This window comes from Pongo pygmaeus, chromosome 1 (genome assembly GCF_028885625.2).
Source record: "Pongo pygmaeus isolate AG05252 chromosome 1, NHGRI_mPonPyg2-v2.0_pri, whole genome shotgun sequence".
NCBI classification, from domain to species: Eukaryota; Metazoa; Chordata; class Mammalia; order Primates; family Hominidae; genus Pongo; species Pongo pygmaeus.
This window is the reverse complement of record NC_072373.2, coordinates 223,770,348-223,782,519: the sequence shown is the minus strand read 5'-3', so window position 1 is coordinate 223,782,519 and position 12,172 is coordinate 223,770,348. Positions and strand designations below refer to the sequence as shown.

General features: G+C 55.3%; 1 protein-coding gene across 10 annotated transcripts in view; it reads left to right on the top strand.

Moving 5' to 3' along the window:
* The window catches only part of CAMTA1 (calmodulin binding transcription activator 1), a 980,974-nt gene that overhangs the window by 650,619 nt on the left and 318,183 nt on the right, over positions 1-12,172 (top strand). The window lies entirely within an intron of this gene.

Here is a 12,172-nt window from a genome sequence, read left to right as displayed (position 1 = left end):
CAGGGTGGCCGGGAACAAGGGGAAGATATGACTTTGAGCTGGTCTCAGTCACTCGGGGCAACCATGGCTGGAGAGACTGGGATCCCCCAAGGGCCTGGGCTCAGCCAGGAATCTCCATCCTCACCCTGAGGGCATCCCAGGGTCCCCATTGTCCACCACTGGCCCCTGTGTCCAGGCAGGAGGGGTCAACTGTACCCAGAGCCGTGGGAGGCCCCTGGCTTCCAGTTTCCCTCCTTCCTGTGGCTGGAATGCAGCTGTGGCGCCAACATCTGTTTCCTCCGAGGGACAAGGGCAGGTGGAAGCAGGCAGAGGGGGTCCTGCACACAGGAATCAGACAGTTTTTAGAACTCAAAGGGCCTCGAGGGTCCTGGTGGAGCAGAAAGAGCATGGCCTGTGGAGCCCAGAAGGCCTGACCTGCTGTTACTGAGCACGGTTGGACAGGAGGAAAAGTCCTGGCCACTCTCAGCCTCAGCTTCGTCATCTGTAAAACCCAGTGCCCACCTCCATATCACAGTGAGACAGTGAGGATGGAATGACCATCTCTGAGAGTCCTGGGTGCGGTGCCTGCACACAAAGAGGTGCCACGGAGCTGCCTCTCATCACACCAGGGCCAGAGTGAGCAGGGCTCATGCTGGCTCTGAGAGGGAAGGCCACTGCGAAGAGGAGCGGCTTCTGGCTGCAGTCAGGTGGTCGGTGGGGGGCTGCAGGCCCAGAGCTGCATCCTCCCAGGGCCGAGGGCCCCTCCAGGCCCTGCTGCTCCCAGGTGGGGTCTGCGGTCCTGGGTCGGGCCCGCCCTTGGTGACTGGACACGGATGGGACAGGCTCCCCATTTCTGTCATACTGCTTTCTACCTGGGTTCATGCTGCCAGTGACCCCTCCTGGGTGGGGGATCTGTGTCCCCTGGACCATGCTGAGCCATTGTTGGCTGCAACTCTGATGTTCTTCGTTGTCTGAAATCGAGCCCCTCCCTGAGACTCTGCAGTGAATGAGCCCCCTGCCCCTGCACCACCCAGGACAGGCTGAGTGGACGCTGCCCTGAAGCACGTCTCCCGGTCCAGCCCCCACTCCTGCCTCACTGCGACTCTGCCACCTGATGCCTCCATGGAGGGTCGATTCACCCGCCTGAGTCTGTGTGGGACCCACCACCCAGCAGGACCAGAGCTCCCCACTGAGAACCCTCTGAGCTACTGGTTAACAGGCTCAAGCCTGCGCATGGTACGGCCACCGTCCTACATAGGTCCTGGGATCCAGCCTCCAGAGTGCAGGCCTATAGGCCAGACATCACCTGGGCAGCTTCTCATTCAGGACTGCCCCATGATGATGGGGAGGAATGGAAGTGTGCAGGCCCCCAGGGTGCAGGGCTCTGAGCTCCCCAGGTGCAGATGAAGGGGTGAAGGGAGGGAGAGTGCCGAGCCCAGCCTTCCAGGAGGCAAACCCTGGGTATCTGAGGCTCTCCGAGGTGCGGAGTGTCGGAGCCACATGAGCTGCATCTCCAACCTTGGCTTCCTCATTTCTAAAATGAAGAGGCCCCAGTGAGCTCGGAGATCCCTTCACAGAATCATTGCTAGAATTCCTTGAGGCTTTGTTGAGGCCCAGCAGGCCTGCCTCAGTGGCAAGGGAGGCAGGTGGCTCCTGGAAGGCAGGCAGCACTGGGCGGGCACCCGCCCTGGGCATCCCATGTGCCCCACATCTCTGGCACATTAGCCCATGGCTCAGGTGGCACTGGCCCCGTGGCATAGGTGAGAGGGCAGGCTAGGGACTGCTCCTACCAGTGTGCCTTGGGCTCTGTGCCCACTACCTTGTGGGGAGAGGTGTCCACTTTGTCCACTTCATGGCATTGGAGCCGATGCGGCTTCAATCCTGACTCCACAGCTGCCTCCCGACCAGTCAGCAACCGGGAGCCCCGGCCTCTTCCCTATCCATCCTCACTGCAGCTTGGGCAGGCCAGAGGCCAACGTCCGCAGGGCAGAGCTTGGACAGTCCCGGTGGGAAGGAGGCCTGGCCGGGCCAGACAGCAGCCTGGGAAGGAGCTGTGTGTTGCCTGGGAGTTCCATGGCACCTGCTGAACCTGCATGTTGAAGGTTTGATTGATTGCGCCGTTCAGAGTGAATATATTTTTTAATAATCAGTTTCTGAAATTAGTCTTTCTCTGTGTAGCAGCTATCACAAACAGCATGAGATGCACTCCTTTTTTTTTTTTTTACCTGCCAGAGGCAGATATTTGTTTTTCCTTCAAGAGAGCAGCAGGTGAAAGTGTGGTCCCCGGATCCCAGCACCTGGTAGCTGTGGTCTGGTCCTGCCTGCTTGGAGCCTGTGGGCCGGGCAAGGCAGGGGTAGAGGCAGCCTGACCGGACCTCCTCTTGCTCCCACTCTCCATGGCTTGCGGGCCAAGCGACATCACCTCTGCACCCCTCGGTTTCCTTAGCCGATGGCGATGGTTTGGTTACTTCATCACACTGTTTTGGGATTAAGACAGGACAAGCTTAGTGCACACATTGTAGCTGCTCAGTGCCCGTTCAGTAACTGGTAGCTTGGTCCTCCTACCTCGTGCCCTTGCGGTAGCTCTGGGAAGCCACCTCTGTCTCCATTTGACTGGTCCTACAGGTGCGGTTTTTAAACCCTACGTAACCCACATCTCCTTTTGGACATCACAAAACTCCTGAGGTGCCCAGCCCACCTACCCCCAAGTGCTCATGTTCTGTGAGCTCCTGAGCTTCTCTACCAGCTGAGATTTTTCATTGTGGAGTTTTCTACTTCTGTTGTTTGTATAATTCAAACTAATAGGTTCTTCCTGCATTTGAAAAATGAAAACATGGTGTAATATTGAATGTTGCTGTTCAAACTGCTCCCCACACCCAGCATTTTGCAATGTCCCCCAGGGGCATGCATCCTTGATGCTTGACTGAAAAACTACCATACCAGTGACTGTCTGTATCTCATTGGCCTGAGAAATTAAAAGCTGCTACTGTGTTACATTAAGTATCTGCTGTATGCACCGCCCTGGGCTGGGCCAGTCCTGGGGGATAAAGAACAGTATCAGAAAGATACTCAGAAAGAGCTGTCTCTGTGTGGAGGAGATGAGAGCTAAGAGAAGTGAAAATGCAGAGCTGAGGCCTGGCCATCCCGCAGTGTCCACTGGTGCAGGGGTGGGCTGCGGGTCACGAGCCACAGGAGCTTGCAAAAGGGAAGGGTGTGGCTTGAAGTCAGCTTTCTGGAAGAGGAAGAGGCGGTCCTTGGCTGATGGCAGAATTTGCATGGGCTGATAGGAAGGGACGGCTTCAAGGTTGAGTCGGCTAATAACTCGAGCCAAGGCCCGGAGGTGGGGATGAGTTTGCTGCCAAAGGGGACGGCCGGCAGGAAGCTGCTCAGTGCCCTTGTTCGTCTCGCTCATTAATTGGGCACAAAGAGCAGCAAGTCCCAGCCCCATCCCGAGGCCCTGCAGGATGGCAGGATCATGCCCACTTCTCCCTGCTCTTAGACCAACATGGGTTCTGCCTCCCCTGCCCAAAGCGTAGGCGCAGACTCTGGGTGGAATCAAGGTGCAAAGGAGGCCTCGATTCCGGCGGTTTCAGAGGGCTGCTCCATGCGTAAGTCATCCACCCATCCTCTTGTCACCCCACCTCTGGCTTCTGGGGGCCCCAGGACTTCCCCAGCGCTGTCCTCAGCCCTGAAACCTCCATGGGGTTTCCATGGAGAAGTGCTGACAATTTTGTTTCTACTCTCCCACTTCTTTCTGAAATTCATCTGCATCAAAGTGAGATCCCTTATGCTCAGCACTCAACAAGGCTGTGGTGATTAAGCACTTAAATTGATTAATCAAATTTCCTGTGATGAGAACTACTGTCATTCATTAATCTGAGCGGGATTATAAATAAGAGATGGCAGATACAGGAGACAAACGTGTTGACAGATGGACACGGTGGCCTGAATCACGAGTAGGTGCCTGCTTCCTGGGGGCTTTTGCTGTGGGCAGCTGGGGACAGAGCTTCCCTAAAGACAAAATTAGACTGAGATTAAAGTATCCCCATTTTAATAACGAAATATGCATAGATGAGCAGGCAGCCGGTACAGGGAGCACGTAGGTTCGCATACCAATGGCTGGGCTGTGTTCATGGAGGTGGTAGCAGCAGCTCCGAGAGAGAAAGAATCTGCTAGCAAAAGAGGCCAAAGCAAAGTGGCACACGGGTTGAGAGTATGGGTTTGAGGGTCAGAGCAGCCCTGGGTGCAAATCCTGCCTCCATGGTTTACTCAACGCGTGACCTGGCTGAGGTTCTCAATCTCCCAGAGCCTCCATTCTCTCACCGGCAAAGTGCGGAGGCTGATAATCCTGATTCCACTGGGTTGTTGTTAAGAGTAAATGAGACAATGTCTGTGAGGCACTTTTTATCTAGTTTACAAACATTTATTGAGCACCTACTGTATGTCAGTACTGTGCTGGTATTTAGAGATTGGCAAGGAATAAAGCAAGCATGGTCCTTGCCCCCAGAGCTGGTGTTCTTATGGAGGAGGCAGACACTGAGACTCAAGGGCTATGACAGAGTGCTACTGCCCTGGCCTTCCCAGATGCCACATTCTCTGTTGACCTCCTGGACTCAGGATGTCCTTTCCATCCCTGTCTTTGAACACTTCTTCCTGCCTATGGTCCCTCCTTGCCCCTGTGCAGATCCTCCTCCTGACTTCTCGGACTCATTCACTCCAACAGAACTGTCCCTCCCAGCTCAAGTATACTGTCTCTCTACACAAGTCAAAGCCCTGGATGATGGCTGCCAAGCACTAGGCTTCTGGTTCCCAGCTCAGTCACACATAAGCTTCATACCCTAGATGTGTATGATGATCTGCATGACGCCCATTTCCCCACTTCCGTGGGGTACAGTCCCCTTGAGGCAGGGACCAGGTCTGTTCTGGTCCCCATCGCATGCTCGGCCCCAGCATCGGGCCTGGCCCATGGCAAGCCTAGCTAGTACTTGTTGAGTTAGTAGATGCTGCATCAAGGTGGCCTTGGGAGCACGTGGAGATGGTGATAGCCATGTCAGATGACAGCAGGGAGGGTAGAAAGTTACCCAGCCCTGGGCATCCAAATCAGCATTTTCTGGAGACTGGTGCCTGGACCACCTCAGCACAATACCTACCACTGATTGAGCTTCTGCTTGGCATATGGCCCTGCTAGGGCACTGGGGACCCAGTCTCTCCTTCCAGCCGTATTGAGTGGCACAGAGGAGGCTCCCAAGCAGAGATGATTGCAGTGCCCTGCAGTGCACCGTTGGGGTAGAGGGAGGTCCAGAGCCCGGGGCGTTCTGGGTGAGCTGCTGCCAGAGGTGGGTTTTGTAGATGTGGAGGTTTGGTAAGAAGGGAGAAGTGGGGCTCCAGACAGGGTCCCTCAGGTCTCTGCACCCTCTCCATTTATTTTTACCTCCTGACATCCTGTCCAGGGTCCCAAGGCAGCCTCTACAGGTGGTCCCAGCTGAGCAGGCCAGAGGGAGGAGGCATAGCCTCTCACCCATGCCTCTCCCTAGACACAAGACCAGGAAATGCCATCCCCAGTCTTGTTGGGCTCAGACATTGTCATCCATCGGTGAGCCATCGAGCCCCTCCTTCAGGCCCCCAGAGGAAGCTGCAGGAGTTTGCAGAGGGTGGGAGCTGGGGCTGGGAGCAGGGAGAATTCAGATTCCCTCGCTCGGAGGAAACCCGCTGGTGCTCAGTGAGATTAAAACTATCACTCCTGGCTGAATTGTCCCCTTCTACTGTTTTGCTAAATATTTAAAGACCCCTTATTAAAAGAGTTACCATCTTAAAAATGTCAGCTCTTCATCTGTCATGTCCTCCCTCTGGAGTGTGGCCTCAGGGCTGTATCCAAGCACCCCAGAAACAGACACCCTCTTTGCCCTGGGCCCCAGGATCATTTCAAGTGGTTTCTGAGGACCCACTCTGTACCCAGCACTGTGGCTGCCCAAGCATCTGCCTTTCTAGCCACAGTAGCTTCTGCCACGTGATGGGCTGGCACCAGCCTGAGCAGGTCTCAGGGAATATGGTGAGGAGGCAGCTTGGGCTGCAGTACGTGGCCACAGTGCACTCTGCCCAGCCCAGGGTTCTGTTTGCTGCTTCCCTCCTCCCTGGGCACCAGGCCCGGCTGGAGGCAGAGAAGCTAAGGACAGCCCAGCCTAGGGAGTGAGAAGCAGGAAGTGAAACCTTGAGCCACGGCAAAGTCTTGGCCCTGCTGATAATGTTGGGCAAGCAGAGGGTCATGGCACCGAGCAAGAAGCATCCACTTCTGCCTGGAGGAATTAGAGCCGGATTAGAGGAGAAGCTGTTGTAGGATTAGGATGAGAATTAGGTCTTTGAGCAGCACCTAAAAGGTGAATACGAGTTCACTGGACATAGAAATGGGGGTTCCCCCAACCCTCCAAAAACAAAGAAAACCAGACAACACAAAGAAATACAGGTTCAAAGACTTGTTCAACAAGCAATTGAGCACCTACTGTATGCCAGGAACCATGGCAGGCCCCGAGAATATAGAACTGAGTGTGACATGTTCCTGCTCTCCATAAAATTTGCCCACCTAGCTGGGAAAATAGACTAAAAACAGCCCATGATGTGGAATAAAATGTGCTGTAATAAAAGCACATTGCAGCTGCCTCCCTAGCATGGGGTAGGAGGTGGGGGGTGGGGTGGGGGTTACCTCTGTGCCTCAGGTGGGAGGTGGGAGGGGTGCCTCAAGGGGAGGTGACGTCTTAGCAGGTTTTGAGGATACCCTGAATCCACTAGGAATGTGCAGTAGCTTGGTGTGGCCTGGACAGATGGGGAGAGAGGGAAGTACTGATGAATGAGACCAGAGAAAGGGCCCAGGAGTACAAGGGAAAGGCATGGGAAAGAGATAGCCAGAGCCTTCTGGAATGATCCAAGCAGAGAGGGATGGAGAAGCCACTGCTATGAGGAAAGACTGCCCCACAGAGACGAGGGTGGAGACGGAGCTGGTGAGGAAGGAGAAGCCCATGGGAGCCGTGGTCTGAGCTGGGTCTGAAGGGCTGGTCAGCTGGGGGATGCCCCACTGCCCACAGAGGGTACAGTGAGGCTGGTGCCAAGGTGGCCCACAGGAACGAATGCCCAGCCAGAGCAGAACCGCCCAAGGTGACCCTGGACTGGGCAGAGGCTCAGCCTGGAGGGGGAGGCGGAGCTGGCCTGTGTCCCCTCCCAGGTGGAAAGACCTGGGCCCAAGGCCACCTGACGCCAGAGGAGCCAGAGAGAAGAGGGGACACAGGACAGAACAAGGACATGGCTGGATGTTCACTCACATCCACCCTCATGGTAGAAGAGTCTGGAACTCAGTTTAAATTTTTCAAGTCTTTCATGAAAGGGGAGGCTGCCCCCTCTTCCTAAGCAATGAACATCTCAATTTGCTGCTGCTACAGAGGGCCAGGGGTAGCATCACTGAGGCTAGGAGATGTCACCGGATGTCAGCCTTGACTTGAGCAAACATTCAGGGGTCAGGATGGTGTCATGAATGGAGCTCCCAGAGCCTGCAAGTCCAAAGACCTGGGTCCCATCTGGATGTGGTCACAGATGCCTGGCGTGACCTTGGACGCAGCTGTGGCTGCTCCAGGCCTCCCTCCTCACCTGATAAACGGGGGAGTCGGGCTGGTAGGTGGACAGTCCTTCTCTGCTCCACACATTTTCCATCCCTGTGCATCCTCCACCCACCCACTCACCTTGCTGTCGGCAAGAGTTAAGTTTTAATGAGAAAAGAATTTCTCTCTGGAATATTGAGTATAATTAAAACTCTGCTGTGAAAAATAAAAAAAGCCTAGCAAACACTGAGAGACCTAGAGGAAGTGAAAATGTGAAAACACGACCCCCATTTTCCTCTCCCTATGACATGGATTATTAAGTCAGGTTTGAAAAGTTCCTATTAAATATTTAAATGTTTCATTAAATATTCATCATCTCAAAAATTGCTTCCTAACAGATCCTTAGGTAAATATAACAATATTTGATCACAAAAGCTGCTTGGCCTGACTGAGGCTCAGGAAGGGTGAGACTCTGTCTGGGGCTGTGGTCCCACGGGTGCAGGGAATCCCGCTTACAAGGGGGAGGCTGAGAGACCAGGAGAGGGACACACGCCTGGCCACCAGGAGGGCCTGGGTGGCCACGGACTTGCCTACTGGGCAAATGAGCCTCAGAAAGGTGACATGGCAAACGGAGCTCATGTGGCTTGTAGTGGTGCAGCTGGGAGCTGAACCCATGTTGGCCAGACCCCTCTGTGGGTGATGAAGAAGGCTCTCCCACAGAAGGGACTGCCCTCTGGCTTAGGCTATCCCGACACTGGCCACGTGCAGGGGACATTGTGAAAGGGACCTTCTATCAGACCAGCAGCTGGGCTAGAAACCCTTGATGTCCCTTCCCCGGGGCTGTGGAGGGGAGGGGTGCTCCCTTGGGGTTCTGTGGAACTGGATTCACAGCCCGGTCGTTCCTTGTAAGGGCATCTGGTCTCCCAAAGTGGAGTATAAACAGCTTTCAATGGGCAGGACATATGGCAGCTACCCTCGCCCCCACCGTCTTTCTTACCTCCCAGGTATGGTGCTGGGGTCTGCAGGGGGGTCTCAAACCTGGAGCTGTCGGGGTTTGGGCCAGATGGAGGAGTCAAGCTGGAGACCTTCCTGTGCACTGGAGGATGCGGCTCCCACTGGGCCTGCACCTAGTAGATGCCAGTGCGACCCAACCCCTCATGCCCACCTGAAATGCCCAGACACTTCCTATGCCCCCAGGGAGCCATACTGCCCCTGGCTGAGAACATTGCTTTACCAGAAGGGCACTTTGTAAACACGTGGTGCGCGTGGATGGTGTAGCACCATCTGGAGGGAGAGAGTAGGGGAGAGAAGCAGAGTGACTCTACAAGAAGGGCACTTGGTAAACACGTGGCGCACGTGGATGGCGTGACACTGTCTGGAGGGAGAGTAGGGGAGGGAAGCGGAGTGAAGTCAGGTTGATAGTGTGGGGCCCGCCTTTGGCCTGAAGGGCTTTGAGTGGGGGTGGGGTGGGGGGGGTGAGGGGGTGGGGGAGCTGCTGAGTGCTGGATTTCAGTAGCCACAGTGCCAGCTTTCAGTTCCCACATGGGCTTCTTCTCAAAGGCCTCAGGGGATGGTGCCAGGCTAAGGGGTCCCTGGCTCTGCTCACCTCCACCCGGCACTCGCTAGGCATATGCTGCAGCCCCTAACCCTCCCTGGGGCTCAGGACTCAGTGGAACGGCAGAGACTCAGAGCAGCCCTGCCGGTGCCACGGGCCTCCCAGCCCTGTGTGGGGGTTCTCTCGTCCACCCGAGTGCTTTTACAGGCCCTAGAAGCCTCCCCAGCCTGAATGCAGCCCTTGGAGGGCAGGGACCCTGTCCTCTCCTGCCTTCCTGTGCTGAGTGTGAGGAACTCCCATCAGCATTCCAGGCGGGCTCGCTGCTGAACGAGGTAGAAGCTCTTCACTGCTTTTTACAGTGCAGGCACCTGGGTGCAGAGAAGCAAAGCTATTTGCCCAAGGTCACATGGCAATCAATCCAGGTTTATACCCAGGTCGGTCTGACCTCAGAGCCCATGCTCTGAAACAGGCTGTCCATGCACACCACACAGACTGCCCATGTCACTGAGTCCTCGGAGCAGGTCAGCGGGTGACCCTCTGCGGCCGCTGTCTTGATCCTCCTCATTCCAAACGCGTGTGTTTGCAGAGCAGAGAGTGAGCCTTGGTGCCCAAGCCCAGTCCCCGCACCTCCCTCCTCTCCTTCCCTGGGCAAATTCTGGGGTGAGGAGGAGGCCACAAAGATTGATGGGCTCCCCTCACTGGCAGCAGGCATAGGCATGGAGTTGGGGGGCTCTCCCCTCCAGAATTCTGATGCATGACACCTGCTGCCAGTGCCACGCTCGCAGGCTCCTGGGTGACAGGAAGGTGTGAAACCTGACGTTTCCGTGGGTCTGGAATGTGTGTGAACCTCCATGTCCTGGAGGAAGGACCCTCTACCTGGGGAGAACTGGTCTCCAGTGGGTGCTCAGCTGAGGCCTCTGCGGAGGCAGAGGCTCTCTGTGCTGTGTCCAAGCTGGGAGCTGGGCAGGCACCAGCCCTCCTTGTGGGTGGGGGACAGAGCCTGTCCCAGTCTGTCCGGGCTGCTATAACACAATCTATAAACTAGGTGGCGTATAAAAAACAGAGATTTATTTCCCATAGTTCAGGAGGCTGGAGGTCCAAGATCAAGGTACCAGCAGATTCGGTATCTGGTGAGGGCCCTCTTCCCGGTTCATAGATCGTGCCTTCTTGCTGCGTCCTCACGTGCTAGAAGAGGCAGGGGTCTCCCTCCAGCCTCTTTTTATAAGGACACTAATCCCATACACAAGGGCTCTGTCTCCATGACTTCATCACTTCCCAAAGGCCCCATCTCCTAATCCCGTCTCCTCGGGGTCAGGATTTCAGCATATGAATTTGGGGACACACAAATGTTCAGACGTGGCAGGCCCCTCTGTGGGTGCCCAGCAGCACTGCCTGCTTGCTCTGAGGCAGCAATCCAGGCTGTTTTGCACACACGGATGGAAATGGCTCCAAGGTACAGAAGCAAAATGTTTCCCGAAACAAACAATAACCTGTCGTGAACATTGATACCAACATGGTCTGTGGGGCGCCATGGGCTGCAGGCCTGGGCAGCTGCTGGGGGCCACTGCTGAGCAGGAATGGTGGCTGGCGGTTTGCACATTCTTAAGGAAAACAGCAAAGAAGCTGACCCTGGGAGCATGGGCTGTGTCTGGATTCTAGACAAACCACAGGGCTGATGAAACAAGGAGATGTAGGCCTAGACATTTGTCAGGATGGGGCTGGGGCTTCTTAACCCAGCGAAGCTGCACCCAACGTGATGCACGTGGGCCGAGCGACATTTTTCTGACATGAGGTCTCGAACTCTCATCAGAGAAGTCAGAAGCAGTCTAAGACCACTGGGCCAGGCAGAGCAGCTCCCACCAGGGTAGGCAAGGATGCTGGCAGCGTGTGGGATCCAGGAGCCAGAGCCCTCTGACCTCGTCTTTTCCAAGGGCCTCAGTTATCTCACCTAGAAAATAGGAATGAGGGCCAGGGCATTGGCTCAGCCCTGTAATCCCAGCACTTTGGAAGGCCAAGGCGGGCGGATCTATTGAGGACAGGAGTTCGAGACCAGCCTGGCCAACATGGTGAAACCCCATCTCCACTGAAAATACAAAAATTAGCTGGGCATGGTGGTGCAGCATGTCTGTAATCCCAGCTACTTGGGAGGCTGGGGCAGGAGAATCGCTTGAACCTGGGAGGCGGAGGTTGCAGTGAGCCGAAATAGTGCCACTACACTCCAGTCTGGGCAACAGAGCAAGACTCGGTCTCAAAAAAAAAAAAAAAAAAAAAAAGAAAGTACTGGGGCCCAGTACTCAGTGGAACGGCAGGGACTCAGAGCAGCCCCCAAGGAGTATGAGCTTGACTCCTCACTCAATGCAGCCCCCAGGGGAGAAAGGCGTTTGATACCACACTTCGCAACAAGACCACCAGGTGGCTTGGGGGTAGGAGGGAGCAGAGGAGCAGGGTTTGAGTTCTGGCACTGCCATCACGTCACCCTTAGGGCCTAGCAAAGGATTTCCGTTATGAGCAGCCGCAAGAAGGAAAGCAGGCGCCCTGCCACCTCCGCCCACCTCTGCTGGAGGGGAGGGGATGGAAGGGGCCTCTGCAGCTTTCACACCTTGTAAGCAGACCAGATGTAGAAGTAGAGACAGGTGGGATTGAATTAGCCACAGGTGCCCGGGGCTGCAGGCCCCACCGCCTCCCCGCTCTGCCTGCAAGATTCAATACTGCCCCATGCAGGTTAGCAGCACATTGGATTCCAATGAGTCATATTTTAACACTGCCGGATAGTTGCAGGCGACAGAAAACCTGTTTCTTTCCCATTTTATACATCCAGGAAATTTGTACCACATGCAGCCTGCATGTCATTACACACTTTAAAATACTGCATTCTCTCTTTCTGGAGCCCGCAGACCCATCACAAGGCAGATAAAGTGCAGGACCGAGGGTGAGAGCCCCACTATTGGGGCAGAGAGAGCAGCTAAATGCAGGGCGTCTGCATCTTACTGTTAAGAACTGAGCCCTCCCTTCCACCCCCAGGAGGATCATCCTAGAGGCTGCAGGACAAACGGTT